Here is a 25,411-nt window from a genome sequence, read left to right as displayed (position 1 = left end):
AAATGTATGTTATTCATTAAAGGTTATCACTATGACCACATACACATACATTATCAGTACGATAACTATAGCCCATATTTATCTAGTTCCGCTTGTCTACCATCTTTTTCAACACCAGACTATGTCCTCAGAAAAGTTTCAGTTTGTTTCTAATTCAAATGAATACAAGCACAAAGGAAAGGAGAAAACTGCATATTCACTAGTAACTTGAGAACTGCCTGATTTATGAGTTGTTCAATTGATTTTTCCTCTGAATTATGTTGACTCCTCTCTGTGTCAGTACAAACAACGATGAAGTTCAAGGTCAAATCTACATTAACATTTGAGTAGAATCACTCCTCTCTCCTTTTTTGCTGATCTAATTCATGACATAATTTTAGTTTTTAAGAAAATAAAGGTAACTATAACAATGACAAGTTTATCTCCACATTTCAACCAGACTATGTCTCCCAATCACCAGCAACTATAGCTCTCTATCACAGATCTTTCCAGGTGATTGTGGAATCCATACAAATATAGACCAACCAGATTTTCAGTTAAATCCTGAAAGCCTAGCACATTGTGTCATATTCCTATCCTGCTGAACTAAGCCCTGACTACAGAGATTACTGAGAATACCTTGGACACTTCATCAAATTGTGTAATGGCTCCAGAGTACTTGATATAAACAAAGATTTGTGCTTGGCTGTGACAGTACCCTATTTAGGCCAGTGCCCATTTAGACTGTTTTCCCTCTATTTCTTTGTGAGTTCAGGTCTATAAAAGCAATACAGTATTTCAGCTGGTGCATTTCTAGGGGATTATTGTACTTGACGGGTGGTTAAACATCATTCGATGCATGCAGTGATTGCCCAAATATGCACTGCCTATTGTGTTTTAGTATTTAAATAGAACACTGGATCTAATGAGGATAAGTTTGTTTGAAGTAAGGTAGTCTTAGCAGCAGTGTTTATATGTGAAAGTGCATAAACACTATTATTTCTGTAGAGCCCAAAGTGAAATTCCTTCTCTACAGCTAGTTCTGCCTGAACACGTGCTTAAGTTTTGTGTCATACCCAGCTCATCACAGGATCACAAAATCATAATTATTAGTGACAGAGAAACCTATTAGGTAAGTCTCGTGGGGACCAGCACAGCATCACTGACACAGTAATCTCTCATAATAAATGTAGTCATACAGCTCATGTAAGTAATTGGAACTTTCTATATCTCTATCCAGTTAATTCTGCCTGAACGCAAGCTTAAGTTTTGTGTTATACCCAGATGATCAGAGAATCTCAAAATCAGAATTATTAGTGATAGAAAAACCTATTATGTAAGTCTCCCAGGGAGTAGCATGGGATCACTGACACAGTAATCTCTCATGATAAATGCAGTTATACAGCTAATTTTAGTAACTGGGACTTTCTTCAAACAAATATGTTACTTTTGAGCCATTTGTATCTGATGTCACTACAAGAGAATTGTTCTGCAGCACGACTTCAGCTTTGTTAGTGAGGAAGGAACACAAACACTGGTACAGCAGTGCTGTATTTGGAGCAGCATATTGGCTTAAAGAGAATGGCAAAGATATAACAAATCAGCTTTTGTTCTTGTTTTTCCAGGCAGGATGTTTGCCTCTGCTAACTAATTACATAACCGATGGCTTTGCTTAGTCTTAAAAGTCATGCTTTTGGTGGTGTGAATGGTGCACACAGATACGCTTGTGCCCTCAACACACAATATAGTTTGTGTTTCTTTCTCTTTTCCCATGGATTTTGGGGTTTGGATAAATAATTTAGATTATCTTCCATCTAAAACTTTTCAAAAAGTTGTGTAGGCTATATCTTCACCGGAAAATAATAATTGGTAAAATGACTGCCAGTTTGTATGTAGCAATTCAACATGCAGCAATAGAACCACACATGGTATGTTGGTGTCATGCTCCATGTACACATTGGCCTATCTTTGGCTATGATTAGTAGAACAAGCAGCTTATCTCAGGATTTCTAAACCAGTAAATCATTGTATTATTCCACACATTTCTGCAGAAGATGATGGACTAGCCTGCCTGCCAAAACAAGAGATTAAAGAAACAAATGCTCTGGAGCAGAATGGCTCTGCTCTCAACAGCCGAATGCATCTGAACTCTCACCGTGGAACATTAGTTCCCCATGGCCCAGGTCAGTTTAGCTGGGAATCACAGAAGCAATGGGGTCTTGCTTGCCTCAGTACAGAGGGTGACAACAGGTAGATACAGGAAGGCATGCTACCTGCCTAACCAGCTGTTTTCCTTCTCTTGCAAAAAGGTGCCTGGCTGGAGATAATCAAACAAAAGGCTAAAGCTGACCCTCAGGCTGTATTTTGACTGACTGAGTCTAGACCCCAAAAATCTGGTGTGACCGTGTTCTGTTAAATGCTTACCGTGGGGATCTGTTCTTCCCTAAACAACTGTCAGCTGTTAAACTTTTAGGCAGCAGTTATCTGATTGTGCCTCTGCCAAATGGCTGCTATTAACAGACCTGTATCTGCTTGGTCTTTCTGGTACTGACTATGGAAGAGATCCCTGGGTTAGAAGGAGAGGCAAGGGAAATCCTTCTCTTGACTGGAGATGTGTGACAATCCTTTGAAGGTGTGCACATTGACCAGATTGTGAGGAAAAGTCAGATCTGTGTGGTGGCACCTGATCTCTTACTGTTACCCTTGACCTTATCATCATCTCTGTGCATTGCCAGCTGGTTTGCTTGATCCTGTTACCAGTTCCTACTCCTCTGACACAACACTGTACAGTTTGGAGTTTCTCTGTGAGAGATTAAAGCCCTCATATCAGGCCAGTGCTGAATCTAGATTCTGATACAATCCTCCTTTAGATGTGAAAAACAGATTCATCACTTTTTAATTGAGGCTGAATTATGTGTTCTGTTTTAAATACCAGACAGAAAAGTGCAAGCAGAGAAACAGACAGCTGGAGATGGGACTGAAAATGATAAAGTCTTATATGAAGTTTAGGTCTCTGCTGGCAAGGCAGGGCAAGAGGGGAGGAATGTTTGGGAGCATGTACTTGGAGAAGCTTATGTAAGGTTTGGGAGAAAATTCAGGTATCACGCTTTGTAATTGTAGCATCTGCACATTTTCACAGTGATTATCTTTTGTTATTGGTATTCAGGAAAGGTAATTTGAGGTCTGCCCTAGACCTCAGGGCATGGTGGCTAGGTTGACAAAGATCATTTTAAGGTAAAAGGCAGAATCATAAAAATTACGAATCCATCCTCATAACACCTGCAAGGATTAAATGTCACTTCACTGTGTGCAGTCAGCTGTTGCCTAATCTCAGTGTCATGTATGCTACACAGTAGCAACTGAAACATGCTAATAGAACTGTTAGGGGAATTTTAGCAGATGGAATGAGATAGAATGAAGACAGAACACCAGGATTTACGTACACATATCTTATAGTGCTGAAAATCAACAAGACCTTAAATGTTGGCAAATGATAAGGACCTTAGTTTTTTTGTTGGTCTGAAAGGTGACCTAGAGCATAACATCCTATAATGCTTAATAAATGGTGACTTAGCATTAATTGCAGAATAATACTGCTTTTTTGCTTGCACTGACCAACTTCTATCACACACAAGTGTTTTTAAGGTATTACATGCCAGATGTGTTAACATATACACACATGGCCTAAATATGGACTAAAATGCAAGCCACAGACATATGAGTCACAGAGTGGAATGACAAAAAAAAAAAATAATCAGACACCTACCTGATCCATGCAGATGAGTTTCAGCAAGTAATTCTAACTTCATTTAGTAGTCTATCAAAAAAAAAAAAAAAAAAAAAAGGCTGGTTGTATAAAACAAGGTTTATGAATTTTAAGAGAACAGGAAATCTGAATACAGTTTTTCTAGGTTAAAAACCAGACTAATCCAATGAGAAACTGATTAATACAATCTCACCTAACTTTAGCTGCCCGAAAAGTAAATATTAGAGTTCATATTATCTATGTAGGCTCCATCTCCAGTCAATGGAAAGATACAGATGGAACCAGAGGTCTGTTCATCTAATTCTGCTTTCAGTGTCTAGGAACTGTCTTTGCTGATTACAAACAGAGACAGAATTTGATTTTTAAACTGGGTAGCAACTGCTCATATGGTTCAAGTTATGTGAGAAGAATCCTGTGCTGAGATTCCAAAACTGGGGTGATAGCAGAAGACAGACAAATACTGTTAGTTTTAATACCTATTATAAGAAGACACAGGATGAAGAGATCTAGTATTTTATGGCCTGCAAAAAAAAAAAAAAAAAAAAGCATACAATATTTCAGGCAGAGTATGCAGGTTCATACAATAAGCAGCTACACACTGGATGAATGTTTCTCTAGGTTGGCTGCTGCAAGGTAAAACATAATATAATGTGTGATAGAGATCTGTACCATTGAATCTTCTTGTACTAGCAATATTAATACTTTTGAGTTGAATCTTCTTGTACTAGCAATATTAATACTTTTGAGCACTGGTATTTTTTGGCCTGGTGCAAATTTAGGAAAGCATGTGTGTAGTGCCCAAGGTAAGAGATGGCCTTGTTTCCATGTGGGTGAATTAGTGCACTTCACGTAGATCTAACACAGAGATACAGTATGCTTGAGGATATCATGCAAATTTTCCACAATCACAGTTAAAAATACTTTGCCAAAAATGTATTTCATAACAAAAACCCTACAGAGATTTCCATTCATAAAAGATAATATTTAAAACACAGAAAAGGCCACAATGGAAGAAGAACATTTAGCAAAGAGGGCTGTGGGGGAGATAAAATGGAAAGTTAACATGCAGTCAAAGCCTTTTATTTAATATAATATAAATAACATATACTGTAATAAAAACAGACTTTTATTTGAAAATAATCCTGGTGGAAAAAGATATACAGAAGATCTTGCTTTGACTGCATTGTTTTCTAGATCCTGACATTTGGGATTCCTGATGCAGACATCCATTTGGAGTTATTAAAAGTTTTATTGTGCCTTTCAAAGGCTAAAACCTACTAAAATTATTTCCACAATGATTCTCTGGCTTGTTCAGGCCCTAGTCAAAACACAGCCAATATTCAGTTATCAATGGAATTAATGGAAACTATGCCTAGCATGACAGCTTTTGATTAGACTGTACTTTGTCCTTTTTGACTTTGAAGCATTTTAATCTACAACTTCTAGGAAATTAAAAGCATCTTGCTAAGGAACCAAAGTGGGGAGGAAGACAAGGGGGAGGAAGGGAAAGAAATTCTTTTTGCTGTTTCCCTAAATTAGACATAACACCTAAACTAGTTTGACCAACTCCACATACTCCTGTGTCTGGAAATACCTGTTCTATGCAGGGGTTCAGCCAGTATTTTTAAAATTCTTTCATTAGTTACACTGCCAGCAGCATGGGTAGTTAGTATTGTAACTCAACCCTGGACAAGATCTGTAAACTCTGTATGGTTCAGCTGAGACTTGTATTTGTCTCAAAAGTCATCCACTCCCTCCTTGGGGTGTAACATTTCCCAGACTTGCCTGGAGCCTTCTCTTTATCTGATTTTGAAAACTGTGCAGATCACATTTTTGTCTGCCAACAAGTGAAGAAAATTATCAAAACTGCTTTATGAAATAAAAGGCAACTTGATACATAAATGTTCTTCTTTGTTCTTTAGTGATTTGGTCCTTCTTCTGTACCTGAGGACATCTACAGACTCATACCGCTGTGCAGATCACAGGGGCTATAAATATTAAACAGATTATCACATTAAGCTATAGCAACATCTCCAAAATTAAAGGAAAAATGCAACTATGAGAAAGTATACTCTGTCTCTCATTTCTGGGCAACTTAATGTTTCATAGGCTGAAAAATGCAATCTTATTTATTTATTTATCACTTTCCAGGTCAATTATTCCAATTACTCTCAATTCAAAAACTTTTTGAACAGGGACAACATTTGCTATGTTTGTCTTACTGTAGCACAAAGATTTATTTTAAGCTTAAGGAAACATGTAAATTGAATCCAAAATGGTGGCTGAGATTTTGTGAATTAAAGCTCAATTCGAGGAGGCCAAGACACTCTTTAAGTCATAAACTTTATTAAATGTTGCCAAAATCCTCTTACAGCAAGGGCAGCTTAATTTTCTTAGCTTTTCAATAACCCTAAAGTTCTACTTGGTTTGTCCCACTAACACACAAGTCAAAATTCCTGTAGAAGTCTCCTGTGAAGGTTGTTTTGCCCAGGAACGTTTTGAAAAATAAAAATAAAAAGGACAATTTGAAAATTAAATGGATTATTATCCCTTATAATTAGATGACACCAAACTGGGGTCACCAGTGAATATGCTCAAGGCAAGGGCTGCCACCTAAACAAGCTGGAGGAATGGGCCAATAGGAACCTCACAAAATTCAACAGGAATAGATGCGAAGTCCTGACCTGGGATTGAATAACTCTGCAGCGAAACAGGCTGGGGACTACCAGGCTGGGGAGCCACTCTTATGAAAAGGTCCTGGGGGTCTGGGCAGACAGCAAGCTGAGCATGAGCCAGCAGCATGCTCTGGCAGGTACAAAGGCCAACTGTGTCCTGGGCTGTATGAACAGGAACATGGCCAGTCAATTAATGGAGGAGACTCCTCATCTATTCAGCCCTCATTGTGTTGTCCAAAAAGCAGGTTTGTTACCCAGTGTGCAATGAGGTAATAATCACACACTCAGGAGAGACATTATTTATTTCATATTTGCACAAAGATGAGTGCTAGGTGGTATTTCCAAAAAGCTAGCACACCCTGCAGTTAAATAAGTAAGCAATTTATATTGACCCACTTAATTTCCAAAGAAGTCCTTCACCAGAATCATTATTGGTAGTCGCTTATCTGCCATCATTTCTATCGGGCTAAAGTTTTCCCCTGTTTGAATTAAAGGTACAGTGTTCTTTTATTCTACAGCGCATGCTCAAGGGGTGGGAGGAGGGGGTAAGTCTTCTAGGTCTTGAATTGAGCCGGTGGTCGTGATCTTCCCCTGCCACCTTTACTTTTCTCCTAGTTCGTGCTTCTTTGGCAATCATTGGGCCTGCAGTGCCTTCTGGAGCAGGATGTTTCCTTTTTATCAGTCTTCAGTTCTTTCTTCAAAGGTATAGGGGCTGGCAAAGCCTGCATCGTTTATACAAAGTAACCAGGCCTACATAGTGAAACTGTTGAGTAATGGTCCTCCTTAAAGGACAATGCATCATGGTTAACCCTAAATTGAGCAGTATCACCACAGTTAGGCCATAACTGAACCACATGTCTACAATTAGACCACACTGAGATACTGTGATCCATTTTGGGCCCCCAGTATGGGAAAGACATAAAAAAAATGCTACAAGTTTGGCAGAGGATGACTGGGCCTGGAGCACTTGTCCTGGGAATGGAGGCTGAGGGACCTGGGCTGATTCAGCCTGGAGAAGGGCTGGCTCGGGGGGCACCAACAGCAGCCTTCGGTGCCTGTGAGGGGCTACTGGGGACATGGAGCTGGGCATTTCTTAGTGGGGCATGGTGGGACAGTGAGGGACAAGAAAGGTGAAGGCTGGCTGTATGAATGCCCTTCCACTAGAAGGCCAGGCAAGTAGCAGCACAGGCTGCCCAGGGGGGCTCATGCAGGCTCCCTCCCTCCTCTGAGCAACCTGGTCTGACCATTGCTGTGAGCAGCACATTGGACCAGAGACCTCTGAAGCTCCCTCCCAGCCTGAACTATCCTATTAGCCTCTTATCCCATGGTCCTATGATAAATTTATTTCTTAAATACATAAATATTCCTAACTAAAAAAGATATTTAAATATACTTTATCATTATCTCTCTTTCACAAGTCTTGTAGTAGAATATCTAATTATAAGTCACATATGACCTGGTTTTCCTTGGAGATTGTGCTTAATATACCAGTTCACTTATCTTGAGTGCTATATAAAGGTAGCTTGGCACTGTGCTTGGCTGTGCAGGCTAAGAAACCCCAGGTTGTGCTCTTGTTTTCTCTCCCCATCTCTCCTCTGATGTGAAGGTTTTATTAACTGCCTGACCTGCTGCTGTTAATTAATATGCACTGAAACAGTTTTGATCACAAGCCCCATGTAAAAGGAAAATCGCATTCACTGCAGCTTTTTCTGGTTCATCAGTCAAATCTGAGCCAAAGGAGCATGTTGCCTTTTCTGGCCCTGCTGTGTTCAGTGACACTGGGCTGCCATTAATCAAACCGGCCTGTCAGAACAAACTTAAAAACTTCAGAGAAAACCAGTCTCGCAGCTGACAACAGCCTGACCACATGCCTTACTAGGAAGCTGTTAATGGACTATGGGAAACTCTTAATAAAAAGGTGAAGAATTGGAAGCAGATACTGAGTGGTCATGCAGGCAGTCATACCACCAGCAGCGAGCTAAGCTGCCAAGCCTGAAACTTGCTAGTACAAACCAGTTTTCATTTAATTTTCAGTTTTCATGAAAACATGACGTCTGATTTCTGCATGCTGCTCAGGGGAACAGGAAACTATTGCAACATCTATCTTACAGCAAAAGCAGCAACCAAAATCAGCTACACATCTCCAGACTTGAGCTGCAACCCCAAAAGGCTCCCAAAGGAGCAGATAACTCTTTGCAAATAGTAGAAATTTTTAAAAAAGCTGAATGAGCATGTGCAAGGACTCTCTCAAACCTCCCCTCTCCACCAGATGGTGCGGAGGGCTCTTTCCCTACCTGAGGGCACAGGTGGGGTGTGAGGCCATGAGCAGCTGTGTGAAAGCCGCTGCTGGTGGTGGCACACTTGCTCTGGGCTCAGGCCTCCCGCCAGGAGGCCCAGCTGGCCCACACCTCAGGGGACGAGGCCCTGCCCTGTGGGAGGCCAGTGAGCCAGGGTGGCCTTGCCAATCTCACGAAGATGCTCTGACAGATTTGCCATGTGGCAGATGCCGAAGGGGGCTGAAATGGCTGCAGCACTCACAGAGATGGACATCTTAGTGCCCAGACATCCCTTCCTGCCCCACAGCTCCTTGCTGATCAGTGCTGTGGAGCCACCACCACCTGCCATGGCAGTGGGACCTGCAGGTGAAGCCTGGGCATATTTACCCCCACTTGGCACCTCTCTCACCTCAGCATTTCTACCACTCCCTTGGTGCTGCAATTTCCACAAGAGTTACCAGCTGTGAAAGGCCATACCTGTTTTATTTTGTTTGTTCGCTCTTTATTGCATACAGCCTTTTGTGTTTCTATCCAAGGGTGCAGCTTGGCAGCAGAGGAGGCCACAGGCTTGGCTCATCCTTGCTGGGAAGGATGGGAAGCTCCCAATGGAGCAGGGGGCTGAGCCCTCCCTGGGGGAACCTTCTGGAAGGCAGTGGCATGTGCAGGGGAGCAGTGTGAGGAAATGACCAAGTGAGGAGTGAGCCCTCGGGGACAGCAAAGCTTGCCAACCCATGGGAAAGAGGAGGAAGCAGGTACGCAGCCAGGTACCTCAGAGAGGAGAGGAGATGGCCACAGGCACCTGGCTGTGGTGGCACTGAATCTGCTGCAACCCAGCCAGCTCCTGACCTGCTGGGCTGGAACCAGCTGGGAAGAAAGGATGTGACCTGGAAGGCACGGTGAGAGAATCTGTTTACAGTCCTTTTGTTTCTGTTTCCTTTCCATTTGACAGCCTGTGTGCGGGTGGGGGGTGCTCAGCCTACAGGTAAGATGGGGCACTCCAACGTGAGGCCAGGCCCTGGCCCCCTTCATCCCAAGATATGAAACGCTACAGAAAAAGCCCATGTCCTCTACCCAACACTACATCCACTACCAATCACAGAGCAGGAGGTGCATCTCCAGCAGGTTATGTGTACAGCATGTTTTAATTTAAATAAATAAGCCCATATTTAGGAATCGTGTGGAGCTGCCATCCCACAACAAATGGTGAAAATTTGCATTAAACCGGAGACCAAATTTACAAAGTTTCACACCTTTGTATGAGGAGTATGAGTGAGGTCAAGCAGCCTGCTAGTTTCCAGCAGCAGCTTCTCTAGGCCAAAATCTGTACAGCGATGATATGAATAAAAATTAGCAAACACAAAGCCAAGAATAAGGTTAAACTTAAAAAAGTAGCATATGGGAATCCTAAAAAGGGAGGCTTAACACGGGGAAAATTATAGTTGTTTGCAGCTGTTATGTTCAGGAGTGAATCCACAGACACCAGAGCACCAGAATTGGAACCATCTGCAGCTGCACAAACCCTCAACCCTGCAGATGAGCAGAGGGATTTGTGCTTATACCTTAGCTGACAGCACGTTTTGTGAGGTAATGGAGAGCTGCTTTAGAACCCACTAATTCTAGGCAAAAATAATTGCCACATTTAACTTCAAATAGATGCCCAGTGACAGTCTGCATATTCTCTGCATGGTGTGAATTGGTCCTGTCACCAATGGCTGTAAAACTGAGTGTAAAGGGGAGCTTACTTGAAAATCACATTTTTATGGTCCACACAGTACAATTCATGGTGGGGTGGGGTGGGGTGGGTGTTGACTTAAATGTTTAGCAGTTCAAATAAACCTTAATTTTTCATGAAGGTCTATGTGGGGAAAGAGGATGCCTAGTATATTAGTTCTTTGTGCAGAACAGCCTGATTTCCAGTTTGGATTGGGAACTGATTTTAACAGATTTTAAAAGAAAATAAGTATCCTGAATACAGTTCTCCATTTTTTTCTTTCCTTTTTAAAAATGCTTTGCAGAAAATTAAAATATCAATTATATTTTTAGCCTGCCAGGTCTAATAACACAGAGCTATAAGACCAAGTGTCACAAAGAGTATTTGGAAATAGCTACCATTAAAGCAGAATCTTTGAAACAGTAATATATGCCAGAAACTAGGAATGTTCTAGGATAGCTTAAAAGAACCAAGGTCCCAAGTTTTAAAAACCTCAAGAACTGTGAACAAACCCCATCTATGGTAGCTAAGGTAAAATAAAGAGATTTGTGCCAAATCCTTTTTGCCTAAGCTACATGTAGTCATTTAAGGACAGTATTGCAAAAACTAAATATTTGTCTTCCTTGAGACTAGCTATGTGATACTTCCTGCAGAACATTTGCACAAAGAATCTAAAGATCCAGTATTAACTGGAAAATGGTCTGACATTATGCCAACACATGCAGCTTTTGCACTCAGGAAAATTCTTTTAAAATGTTAAAGTAATATTTCATAGCTGCAGATGCAACTATTTACTCAAGTTCCAAGGAAGACTAAATTAAACACACACACACAAAAAGAAACTATGCTTCTAAGCAGGGCTCACAACCTGGGAAAGATCAGCAGGCCACATTTGAGAACAGATTAATTTATCCTTAGCTAATTATCCCATAAGGTTCAGCTGAGCTGCCAGCACCACTAACAGTCAAGACATATCACAATGGATTGTTCTGTCTGTTTGATAAACTCATTCGCTGAACACGTTGATTTCTGGCTGTGCATGTACAATAAAATCTAGCCAGTCAATAGTGCTATTACTCATTCAGATCATTTTCTGCCTTTTTGTTATGGCTTATTATTTTCAACCTACTTTTTGCATCATTCTTTCTAGTTCGAAGAGAAGTGTGGCAGTCAAGACCAGTATGTTCTAGTTCTTGCTCTGTTGCTTATTATTTGTATAGTTTTAGCAGTTCTGACTTCAATTTGCCCATCTGTAAAACTGGAATAGTATTTAAAAGTCTCTGGGGATCTTTTAAAGTATAAAGTAGTTCTCACAGTGAAACCTACACACGGTGCAAAGGGACATAAAACTAAAAGCTTCAAGAAATACCCAGCATTCATTTAATTGTAAGGTGCTGTGGCAAGCATACAGTTTAATTTTAATCTGAAATACGTACAGGCATGAAAGTCATCATTCAGCAAGGAGTCAGCACCTTTTTTGTCTTTTCAGTATATAAAGAGATTAAAAGAACTGAAAATTTCATGAAAGAGTTTGAAGATCATGTAAGTTTCCTTTTTTTTAATTACCTAATAATGTACTTATAAATACGAAAAATATTGGCATTATTAAAGCTACTATAATTAGAGTAAGACTTTTTTGATATAACTTTGAATAAATCACAGTCTTGCTAAAACTACTGCTTTCTGCAGAATCAGAGCCTGTTTTCATTGATACCAACCAGTCATTACACTGACATTAATGAGAACTAAATCAGGTCCATTATACTGAAAACTTAATAGTATGCTAACTCTTAGTCAAAATACAGAGACAGCTTGCTTTGAATCAAGGTACACAATTAAGTTTAACTGGGATATTATTTCCTAGAAATCCAGTCATTAGATTCAGAGCGGCATAAAGCCTTTTCAGTTTAATTTCTGTTTTTGTTAAACAATAAGGTAAAAATGAAAAACAATGTCTTTAAAGTGTGAGATAAAATACATCTTGCTACCTGCACAATAAGAATGGGCAGTGTACTCTCTTTTTAGGAGTGTAATAAAACTAGAAAGTAAACATGCTTCTCACTGTGAACAAAGAAGTACTGTTCATTAGATTAGCAAAACGGAAACTTTAGAGAACTGGCCTAATCATGGCAGTTGGAGAGTCTGAGAAGAGGCACAGGAACATGACATTAACTATTGTCGTGACTAGGACTACACATACAAAAACCACATGCACATGAGGAAGAGTTTGAGAGAGAGATGTTTCTTTACTACAGCAACCTTTGGCTGTAAAGGGAGAGATGGGGGGATCCTGTAAAAGGAAAAAATTTTCCATATCTTTAAAAGGACTTCAACGGCTACAAAAGAATTTCCTCCACCACTTCCTCCTTTCTTCATTATCTTTTTTTTTTTTTTAACAAAACTTCCTAATAGATTAAAATGTAGTATGACATAGGGTTGGAAGAAATCTCAAGAGATATTATGTTATTGTCATTAGGTTTCTGGCCTATCATCACCCCTTGGTTTTCAACAAATGCAAGTTTAATATGTCATGAGGACAGGTGATATTAAATCTGACAGTGCAAGTGTTTCAAACATGCCCTATTGGAAAACTATAATACTATAGGTTTCATAGAGTAAATATTTATCCAAAACTGGCATAAAAGAATTGGGAAAATAATGGTGTATTCAGCTGACTGCATTCCCTGGAATATGACATTTAAAGAAAACCAAGTAATTACTGTGAGTTGAAGTCTGCTCAGGCTACATCAGTTTAAGCTTGGAGGAATGCCACAGAAATCAGTCTAATAACTTGAGAGTCATATGGTGTAGAAAAGAGCAGAATTTGGTATCAGAATTATTTTTTGTTGCCTTTCTGCAGGTATACCTATTTATAGCCCCATTTTCATCCAGCAATCCTAGGTACCGTTTTAGTCATCAATACCACTTAGTAAGCATCTTTCCCCCGAGCAACCAAGCATTGTCTCCGAAGCTGAAAACAACAAGAAATGTACAGACAAAATAACTAGGAGTTTTTGTAGTCTTATTTTCAAATATTCTGAGTTCTATGCATAAGCAGTTGTCAGTTCAGGAAGAAAAAAACCCACAAAACCCCCACAAAACCAAACTCTGTCTTCCTTGCCTCTAAGTATAGCAAAATCCTCAGGAAGCAAAGTGGCTTTTCATAACTATGTTGAGTTAAAAAAAAAAAAAAAAAAAAGGAACAAAGGCCAAGAAGCAGATATATTATATAAGCTATAGAAGAAACTCCTTTGTCACCAGATAGATCACCTAGAAGTACTGGAAATTTCAGAACAAGGAAGATAATGGTGGCAAGACTCATACAATGTGCTGAAAACAACCTTAACATCTGCCATCTGAAAGTACAAGCTCCTGAATGTTGCAGATATTTCTGAAACTATAGGCTGTGGCTATTGGACTTCCTTACATCATATCAATTTTACAATCATTTTTCATTACTTGGTCTATGAGTGTTTTGCATATGTATTATTAACTTTGCTTTGTACAGGGAAAATATTACACCCAAAACCTCAGTGACAGGAGGGTTTATGTTGCCAAACTAGCAGGGCCAATGCCAGCTTTAGAGAATGATCTCCCTAGTTATGTCCAAGAATATTCTCCCAGCAAGAAAAAAGTCACACTTGTGCACTTTCTCCTCCCTGCCAGCACTTATATCATTGTGTCACTCTCTCCAAATACAGTTGTTCTATAGCTTATACAGACACATGACCTGTGTAATTCAATGTGATGTTTTTTCAGCTCCCCCACTGACAAAATACACACCAGAAAGAGGCCGGATTTTTAAAATAGTCTTCATACAAATTTACTTTCCTTGAAGTATTGCTTATTCTGGAAATTTTAATTGCTCTGTAGCTCTTCTAATGATAAGGGCATATGTATACATCCTATTTTCCTGCTTTCACAGCATTTGTTACATATGTGACTTAAGACGAACTGCCCAAATCTTAACAGGTGCATTCTCATTCAGACTTTCTTAGTGCTGTTTTTGATTTACTACACTATCTTCAAAGAATCATTAGGCAGTTTTATGTGATAGGTTCCAAAACACAAGCACTTTTTTCTTTTGTTCCATATGTTGTAGTAGTTGTTCATATGGGAACTAAAGAAAAAAATCTTAACTGTCATTCATTCCTGTCATATCCTTATTTCCATTTCCTGCCACTCTCTAGGATCAGTGATCAAATTCCTCCATTAGACAATACTTAACCTGGTCAATACTTGATACGGTCAAGTATTTCACCTCTAATATGTAGTAGAATATCTGATTATAGATATACAGTTGCTAAGACTAATGTAGTTTTATGTTTTGACTTTTTAATTATATAAATGTGAAAAAGTATGTTCTAAATTAAATTTCTTCGTGTCAGAAGACTGGAACTGTAAAGCAGTGCAATTCTTTAACTGTTTATGTCCGCATAGTATGGGGAATAAACATGATGAGTTAGAGATCTGCGTGCAGTTGCAGGGCTATGATCTTGTTGGGATCGTGGAGACATGGTGGGATGGCTCCCATGACTGGAGTATTGCAATGGAAGGATACAGGCTCTTTAGGAAGGACAGGGAGAGAAGAAGAGGGAGATTTGCCCTTTATGTGAGTATACACCTGGAGTTTATGAAGCTCTGCCTGGGGATAGAAAAGGAGCAGATGGAGAGTTTATGGGTTAGGATTAAAGAGAAGACAGGCAAAGGTGACAGTATAGTGGGTGTTTGCTATAAGCCACCCAGCCAGAAAGAACAAGTGGATGAGGTCCTCTACAGACAAATAGTAAGAGCCTCACTTTCACAGGCCCTGGTCCTCATGGGGATTTAAACCACCCCAATATCTATCTGCTGGAGGGCCAATACAGCCATAAGCAAACCAGGAGATTCCTGGAGTGCATCAATGATAAATTCCTCCTCCAAGTGAGGAACTAACAAGGAGAGGTGCTCTGCTGGACCTCAGATTCACCAACAAGGAGGGTCTTGTTGGGTATGTGTAGATCAAAGGCAGCCTTGGCTGCAGTGACTATGAGATCATGCAGTTCAGGACCCAGAGAGGAGGGAGTGAGCAGGGCAGAAAGCAAGATCATAACCCTGGACTTCAGGAGAGCAGACTTTGGCCTCTTCAGAGATCTGCTTGGAAGAGTTCTGTGGGATAAAGCCCTAGAGGGAAGAAGAGCCCAAGAAAGCTGGTTAATATTCAAGGATCATCTCCTCAAAGCTCAAGAGAACTACATGCCAACAAATAAGAAGTCAGGCAAAAATGCCAGGAGTCCTGTGTGGATGAACAAGTAGCTCCTGGCCAAACTCAAACAAAAAAGGGTAAGTCATGCTTAACCTATTTGATAACCTTTATGATGATGTGACTGGACTGGTAGATGAGGGGAGAGGACTTCATTAAACCTTTAACACTATCCCCCGTAAGATCCTCATAGACAAGCTGTTGATGTACAGGCTGGATGAGCAGACAGTGAGGTGGATGGAAAGCTGGCTGAATGGCCAGGCCCAGAGACTGGTGATCAGCAGTGCAAAGTCTAGCTGGAGGCCAGTGACTAGCACTGTACCCCAGGGGTCAATACTGGGTCCAGACCTGTTCAGCATCTTCAGTAGTGAGCTGGATGATGGGGCAAAGTGTATCCTCAGCAAGTTTGCAGAAGGCATCAAACTGGAAGGAGTGGCTGATACGCCGTACAATCATGCAGTCATCCAGAAGGACCTTGACGGGCTGTAGAAATGGGCTGAAAGGAACCTCATGAACTTCAACAAAGAGAAGTGCAAAGTCCTGCACCTGGGGAAGAACAGTCCCACGCACCAATATATGACGGGGGCAGCCAACTGGAAAGCAGCTTAGCAGAAGAGAGCCTGGAGATCTGTTGGACACCAGGTTGAACATGAGCCAGCAATGTGCACCTGCTGCAAAGAAAAAGAATGGTATCCTCAGCTGCATTAGACAAAGTATTGCCAGCAGGTTGAGGGAGGTGATCCTTCCCCTTTATTCAGCTCTCATGAGGCCACACCGGGAGTTCTGTGTCCAGTTCTGGGCTCCCCAGTACAAGAGAGACATAGATGTATTGGAAAGAGTTCAACAAAAGGTCACAAGGATAAGTAAGGGACAGGAGCACCTCACATATGAGGAAATGCTGAGCAAGCTGAGGCTGTTTAGCCTGGAGGAGAGGAGGTTTGGAGGATTCTTATTAATGTATATAAATACCTGAAGGGAGGGTGCAAAGAGGACAGAGCCAGCTTCATTCCAGTGGTGCCCAGTGACAGGACCAGGGGCAATGGGTGCCAGCAGAAACACAGGAGGTTTCATATGAACACGGGGAAACACTTTTTTATGGTGAGGGTGACCAAGAACTGGAATAGGTTGCCCAGGGCGCTTGTGGAGTCTCCATGCTTAGAGATATTCAATAACTACCTAGACACAGTTCTGGGAAAGCAGCTGTAGGTGGCCTTGCTGGAGCAGGGGAGTTGGAAAAGACCTTCAGAGGTCCCTTCCAACATCAAGAATTATGTGATTCTGTGATACTTAACCAATATGATTCCTTATAACTGGTTTTAACGACCAGTTAAAAAATTGTCTGTATTACAGACTGTATCCTGACTGCTTGATAGCAGCCATAGTCAAACAGTAATAAAGAAAATCCCCTAGTTGTACCCACCTACACTACACAAAGGTTTGGTTCAGAAGTGGCTCTGGTATGCACAAACCCCAGATTCTTTTCAGAGTGACCTAAACTGTAAGCTGTGCTCAAGATGCACCCCAGCCTCTAATTGGGACATACAGATTCCAAGCTGATTCCACAACTGTGGAAGTTTGTGTGGCTTTGGGCTGTATGTGCAATGTGAATGTTAAGTTCAGAGGGGCAGAGTAAATTTAGTTTAAAGTAAGACCTCCAATCTCCATCATGTGTTGATGTTGGGGGTCTGAGCAACAACCTGTTTGAGTTATGCTTGACTCCTCTTGCACCAAATTTCTTGCTAACTTAGACATAGCAGAATTATCAATGATTATGGCTAGTCTCTGGTGTTATGGTAATATCACTCATAAAAAATACATCAGACTTGTAACTGGGATTAAAAGTCACTGGTTTGGCTCAAATTATGGTGAGAGTCTTTTGTGACATTTCAGAACACATTGTGCAAAGTTCTTGCCTTTATGTTGCTGGAGGCTAGTGTTGGCTGTTTTGGTATTTTCTGAAGAGCAGAATAGCGTTGTTTCATGGCATTATGGGACAATAATAGCATTTAGTTAGCCTCTGGAACCATCATCCATTCTGTTGACATTATCTTTTGGCTATGTATAATGGATTTAAAAATCAAACAACAGTGTTATATAACATGCACTTTATAACATTACTCTCTTGTTATTAAAGTTCTCAGCTGACCTTGTATGTGTAAGCAGTTACTTTACAGCTGGTCTAGAGAGAGCTCTCAGATGAAGCTTTCATCACATTCTCAAGGACTACATCTTCTTTGCCGCATTAACTCAGCTGATCTGCCACTGAGCTTGGACATTTGTGCTCTGCCATATTGCAAAGATGTATGGAAGTCACTGTGTCCTCAAAGGTATTGTCATCGCTCTGTTAGGACAAAAAATGGCTGCACTCTTACATATTACAGGTTCATCTAGCCCAGCGTCCTATGTTCAGTAGTCACAACTGGAGATATCTGGGGAAAGTATAACAGCACATACTTCTCCAATATATCCCAGCTAGCAGTAATATCCAGTTCAGTGTCATTTGTCCAGAGGCACCATAAAAAGTGGTATGTTTTCATTTAATAGTCCTTGAGACATATTTCCTGGCAATTTGTCTAATCTCTTTTAGATTAATTTTTTTTGGGGGGGGATGCACAACATCCTGTGGCAATGAGTTCCACAGCTTAACTGTATGCTGTGTAAAAAAACCACCAGTCTTTTCCATAATTGCATTTAATGCACATTCACTCTTTTATTAGGAAAGACAGTAAATAATCACCCTCTACTTGCTTTTTACGTTTAATGCATGGCTTTATGGTACTTAATTACAGACCTCCTCATTCATTTGTTTTCCAAGCTGAGGTATCTACACAGGAAAACTACTCCATATCTTTTGTCATTCTTTTGTCCATTTCTCTATAATCTTTGATTCTACTATATCCTTTTGAGAAGGGTAACATCTTAAAATCATAAAAAATGCACACAATATTCAAACTGTAGGTATTGCAATACTACAATATATATGGCAAAACAGTCAGATTTTCTGTTCTGTTGCCTGCTTTGTTTTTCTATTATCAAGAATTAATGTAACGTTTTCACAGAACTAGATAAGCTATCATAAACTTAAAATCCCAGTCCTGATTGTTATTATTCAACTTGCAGTCACTCATTGTACATGTACATTTAGGATTACTTTTTTCCTGTGTCTCACTTTGCTTTTATCTACACCACATTTCCTGTGTTATTTTATTGCCTAGTCACCCTTTTCCTTCTCTACTTCCTTATAGCTTATTTTTACTGTCCTGAATAACTGTAGTTTAAAGAGAAGACTTTGTCAATTCAATATCACTGTTTTTCTCAGATCATTTATTAACATGTTGAACAGTCTGTCCCATGTCATTAGGACATATTGCCTTTCTTCATAGGAGTACGAACTATCTGCAACTCTTTACCACCTTATTGTGGGATATCTCTCTGTTGTCATGAGCTCTCAGCAGTGGAAGGTACTGGAAGTCTCTTAGCACTGAGCAATTTACATGGCAAGTCATTGCAAATTGAGTGGTTACCAAACCTAATGAAAGTTGCACCTGGTCCCAGACTGACATTTCTTCTTGGTTTAAATACACCTTGTAATGCCCCTGAATTGTAAAGGAAGATTTACAAGAGCTGAGGCCTTATCTAGCCACCATAGTCTGTCATGCTTTCAGTAAAGTGACTCTGGGAATCAGCTCTATCTATAAAAGACTGGCATACTTCAGTCTCAAGCGTTAAAGTGTTTGGTACAAAACACACTTTGAAGTGTAATTATGATCATAAACACTTATTGCTTTCCTTACTGTATGTGTGTTTAAAGATCACGTATTGTATACGCAGTGGAATGGCACTGTATGAAAGGACTGAGAAGTTTTTTCCCATATTTTTATCTCATCTATATCCTGCAAAGATTTCCTGCCTTAATAGGGTATACTGATTTATTTTTGACTTTCATAGCCTTTAAAAGTAGAAACCTACTTTGTCGTCTAGAAACATTAGTGATCCTGGAAACAGAAAGCATAACAGGAGACTACAGTAGATGGGGAGGACAGGAGAATCAGGGAAGAAGTGGTCACTTTACAATATTTAGTTAAATACTTAAAAAAACTTTAAAACTTTTAGATAGACCAAATAGATTGTAATCACATAAATGGTTTAGATAATTGAATAATTATTTTTAAAGTTTTGTTTCAAATTTGCATTGGACTAACGCTGTAAATAATTATTTAAACTTAACACAAAAACTGCAAAAAGCTCTTTTCTCTCATACATCCTGATGTAACCTTTTACAAATTAGGAGTCTTTAAAGGTTATATATACAGTGGAAAATATTACATTTTCAACTCAAACTAAGTATTCGGATTCTTTTTGCCATTTATTCATCTCTGGTGTGGTAAATAACTGGACTATTACTAAAACATATATGCAGAATAAAAATCCAAACTTTGTGAGATTTTTGTAAGCCTAAAGAGCAGCAAATGAATTACCTATTCACAGCACTATATACTTGTTTATCTTTACAAAGAGGAGACCTAGTTCAGGGCTCAGATTTGCAAGGTGGGAAGACCGGATACTTACAGACCAGTAAGGAGTGTGTATAAACTAGCACTGAGGCTACAGAGGGGCTGAAGTCGCTTTGGTTTCAGCAACATACTGATTTGCCCAGTCATGTTATAGCCTTTACAAGGTATGTCTTTACTTCTCTCATCTATATTTGGCAATCCTTAGGTAGAAAACTAGAAATACTTCAAACTTAGTCTTCCCTCCTTCAAAAAGGTGGGATAACTTTCCCTCCTAAAAAGATAGGGCAATTTTCATACTGAGTTTCACAGAATCAAAATTATCTGAGTCCTGGAACATTTTTAGGAGCATACCTTTGGAGCTGGTTCTGATCTTGCTAGTGAAAGATAGAAGCAAGCTCATTAAAATCAAATGGCGGCTTTAAATATATGGCACTTAAAATTACAGCATGTATTTTGGTGCCGAACAGTAGGTTTTAGTTTGTTCATTCAAGGCACCCAAATATGAAAATCTAGTTCTTATTTTCCCATGTAAATACCTTATAAACTCTTAACTTTGATAATAATTTTGAGTTTGTATTTTTTGTTTTAGGGTGTAGAACTATGCATATCTATACTTATCATATTATCATAATTGTAATAAAAGTCTAGCTATTAATTTTATTTTTTTAATATACAAGAAGTTAGAAATGGAAAATTGAATTCTTTTGTGTGTTTGTAAGCTACAGTCTCAATGGGTTTTGTTAGCTAATATTTAATATAAAGGCTAAGGGTGAACTGACTATATGATTGCATGCCACATCAAAGTAATGTATTTTTATTTCTGTTATATTCCATATTCTGAAGTTTCTCTTTCTGTACATTTGTACACACACTCAACTGTTCTGCAATGTGCATCACTACTTTGATGAAATCATCAAACACTATAGAACTTTTAAAGTAAACTTATTGGATGGTAAGCCCAAGCCATTAAATACATTGGTATAATATGATGGTAGCACACATTTTTTAAATTTTATCATATAGAAACTCCTAAATGAAAAGCATCAAAGTCTGGATGGCAGGGCTTTTTAACACAAACTATAAAGGTCATCTCTGTTGTCCTCCTGAAAGGCAGGTAGCTACCTCCTTTCATTTCCATGGGGTATTCATCCAGAAGATAAATGAAAGTATGCCATTCTGACATATAAAGGTAAGACATTTTTCACAGAATTTCTCAGAGGGAGGAAGATGTTCTGACTGAGAAGAATGACATTTTGATAAGCTTGTAGATTGTTCCTGCATGGTCTTTTGTCACATCTAAAATTCCTTTGAGGTCCTGAGGGCAAATTCCTTTTCTGTTTTACAAGGAAATGAACTTCACATTTTTCACTGAATGTTCAATAAGGAGAACTATAATAGGATTCCCAGAGTTGTGTAGGTCTGGAGCACAAATGACTGGGTTTACATCAGAATGGTATCAAAACTATCTTCTGAAAAATCCCCCAAAAGTGTTCTCTGTGTGGCTATTGCTTTTATGCTACATTGCAATGCCTTTTTGGCTTAACTATCATTTTGTGCCACAGTACATTATAGAAGAGACAGGTCAGGAATATTACCCATGAAAGAGAAGAATAGGAAAATATAGAATTTGAACTACTTCTTTCCAGATGCACTGCAGAAGCTCGTGCACAGACAGAACAATGTCAAACTGAAATAAAGCATCTGGGTTTCAGCAAACTTCCAGATAGCAAGTATGACTTTTATCAGTGTCAAAAAGCCCCAAAGTCTACTGTTGGTGCTGCTCCATCACTTTTACCCTGTCAGGTGGAATGCTTCAACTTCCAGAATTGTCTTTCAGAGAAAAAAGTCTTCTTTGCATACAGAAGTCTTTCTCACTTTTCTCTATGATCTCTAGAGACCTGGATGCTGTTTCAATGTTCTGTAAATAACAATCTGGTTTGCTTGCATTAAATTTATTAGCAAAGCATGTGAAAATTTATATGCTAATAAGATGCAGATCTCAGATTCTTAGCAACTTGCTTTTCTCAAACCCTCTTCTATGAAGGTTAAGTTTCTCTGCTGTGCTTTTTATATTTCTTGTGGATTGATGGGAAGGAAGGGGACTTCCAGCCACTAATTCGAGTAGCAGTTTGTGGAATCATTGCCATTCATTTTAGTTTCAAAAATGAAAAAGTGCTTATGAATACATCCTTTTGTTTTCTTTAGCACGTTTATGTACAATAGATTTTAGCTTTGTTTTCATACTGTAATGCTTTGCATAAACAGTGCCATGCCTTTGCTCTTTTTTAAAGGGTGTGGCTGATGCAAATAACCCACTTTCTGGAGTGGACAAGGTTTTTAAAGCAAATGCTGAAACTCCTGATGGACAGAATTGCATGTCTCATTGATATCCAGAGGGAAAGACCCCAGAACTTCAGGGGAAGGCCTGAAATTTTGGGCATTAACTTATAAACTGGATTCAGTGCCAACCAAAGGAAACCTGCCCAGCAGGAAATAAAAATTGTGCAGTGGACTACTTGGGAAGAAGGGGAATGTTTATTTGAGAACCGAGGGCCATTAAAACTGTGCCAATTAGAAGGCTGGCTTTTGCATTATTTTGTGTGCCTTAGTAATAGTATGAATTTGGAGGGTAGTGAATGCAGGATTGTATGTAAAGAACACAAATACAGGCTTTTCTCAGATAAAAACTAATTGAGGTTGGGCCAGACGTCCTGAAAAAAATTTTTGTCCATGGATGAAGTCTGTAAATTTTGCTTCTCTAACTTAAGTAGGCAGTAGTAAGTGACTTTGGTTCTGCATTTGTGTAGTACCATAGCCATAGTCAAGGTTAAAGTCTATTACTTCAACATGCTATGATGGTAGTAAGAAGAATAAAGACCAGTGTGGATATACAAACTGGGTTTTCAAACTGCTTTAATTATCAGCCTGCTCTGATCAGGAATGCTTGGCGGCAGTCCGAGCTGTTCCTTGACTCTCAAAAGCCATGCTGGCGGGAAAGAAAACTTAATACCCATTTCATGGTTTTGTTACTTCACTTGAAGCACATTTAGAACAAAAGGAAAGCAAACAAACTACTTTCAAAACACAAATCAGATAAGGTGGGGAATGAATGCATCCTGCAATCAAGTCTGTATGTGTGGGATTATCCTTCCATCCCACCATTTCCTGTCATGCATTAAGCATCTATATTGCTAAGACAAGCAAGAAAAATACAAAGAAAAATACTGGTATATTCCTTGGCAAAAGATCCAGAAAATTATCTCCCTTACTGAAAAGCTGTTCAATCTTTTTTGTTCAAATTGCTTTGGCCTACAGTGCAGCTCTGTATTTTTATTACCATCTATTTGTTTTTTATCATTAGGGCATGCTGAGAGACACCTAAGAATCCATTTTCTCTTAAATGATCTCTGCAGAGGAGTCTCATGCAGAACTAAAGTGAGCCTTACATTTGCTTGCTATTACTTGATGAGGTTTGTACAGTGGTCTATTGTCCAATTAGTAAATCAGTGTTTATTTCTGGTTCTTTGCTCATTTCTCCATGCAGTTATTGGAGTCTTCTCATTCAATTAGTAGAGTGCTAATACCACTGTTTGGCCAGACCAACAGTCATGCAGAAGTGCTCAGGAGATGATTTAATTAAACATGTAGAGTGCTACATATAATTAATACTTTTCTATTGCCACTGGTCATTAAGCAAGTATGTAAGACAGAGAGATGTATATAGTGCACTAGGCCACTTTCTGTCTGGACTGACACTGTATGCAAATACTTTCAAAATGTATAAATCCTCTCTTGACTCCAAAATACACATGCTCCTAGCGGAAGGGAAGCCTATGTAATTGATCAACATGTCTTTAATGAATTTTCTTATGATGATGTAATTTACATGAATTACTAAAATCCACTAGGATTTTTCTGGAGATAAAGCATTGTCACTTTTACCTTGATATACTTAGGCAATTTCAACATTATATCCAACACAATAGCCGCATCAAATGTTGAACTGGCCTACTTATGTTGTGCCAAAAACTACAGCCTTGTCTCCACAAGCTTCTTGCAGAAGATAGCTCATGTAGCAGTTTTCCAGCCAGAAGAAGTACCTCTTTGGGAGGAAAAGCAAAGTTTCAGCTTCTAGTAAGATTATTAAAGAGAAAGTATAGGATATAATTTAGTGCTACACGTTTTGGATATGTACTTCCCTTGTGTCTCACACACCCCCTTTTATGCTACAGTTTGCTTAAGAAATTCTATTTGGTTTCAGATGTGGAACTATATCCCATGACTTGTTAAATATAAAGAGCTATGATGCTGTAACAAGGAAATTCTGAAGAGTCTGGTTTGGCTGTGAGGGTGTTGCCAAGCCATTTCTGTGTTGCTTGAAGATAGAGGCATGCTATTGTAAAACACTTATGTTACATGTACTTGTAGCACTGCTGACATTTGATTTAAAACAACACTTTTATTAAGAGTTTGGAGGGGCTGTGTAACACACAGCTTTCCCCGGCCCTCATCCCTTCATCATTTGACACAGAGGGTATTGCAATTGCAACTTAATCACTGCAATAAATATGCACCTATTAGTGGGTGCTTGAGGCACTGGGCTATGAATATCTGAATGCTTCAGAGTTACTCCAGGAAGCTACCACATAGAAAATTTTGCATAGCTGTAAATTGCACAAAAGTCAAACCTGATTTATCAGATTATATAGTATCCTCTAATGCATGTACATCACTATGATGTCTGCAGCATATGGTATAGATGTCCACGCTTTAGTAAAGATGATTCTTTTATGCTTCCTTTGCAAATAGTGGTCAGAGAAGTTTTTTGCTTTGTTGAAGAGAGGGAAACTGCGGGAAGGCACTGAAAATCTGTTGATCTGAATGATCTATCCTGCATCTTTACTGCACATTTGGCTGAGTTAAAGCGGAGTCTTACCACTGTATTATACAGCCAGTGAGACCAGTTAGCCCAGCCTGCATTGCCACTTCACCTGGATATGAGATTTTTATTTGACAGTGGAAAGACAAAAGGGCAGGATCTCTGACAGTATCACCAGAATGAAAAAAACTATTCCCATAGCCTCTCATTGGACCACAGATTACAATGACTATCATTAACCAGCACCACAGCAAGGCAAACAGGGAGGAAAGTGAATTGTAGGAAATCTTTATCAAGCAACAGCTTTAACCACTGGTTCTGCCAGTGCAAGGAAGGAAGATGGTGGAAGAGAACAGTTGGCCATCTATA

This window comes from Buteo buteo, chromosome Z, assembly GCF_964188355.1.
Source record: "Buteo buteo chromosome Z, bButBut1.hap1.1, whole genome shotgun sequence".
Classification (NCBI taxonomy): Eukaryota; Metazoa; Chordata; class Aves; order Accipitriformes; family Accipitridae; genus Buteo; species Buteo buteo.
Note: the sequence above shows the minus strand (reverse complement) of the source record.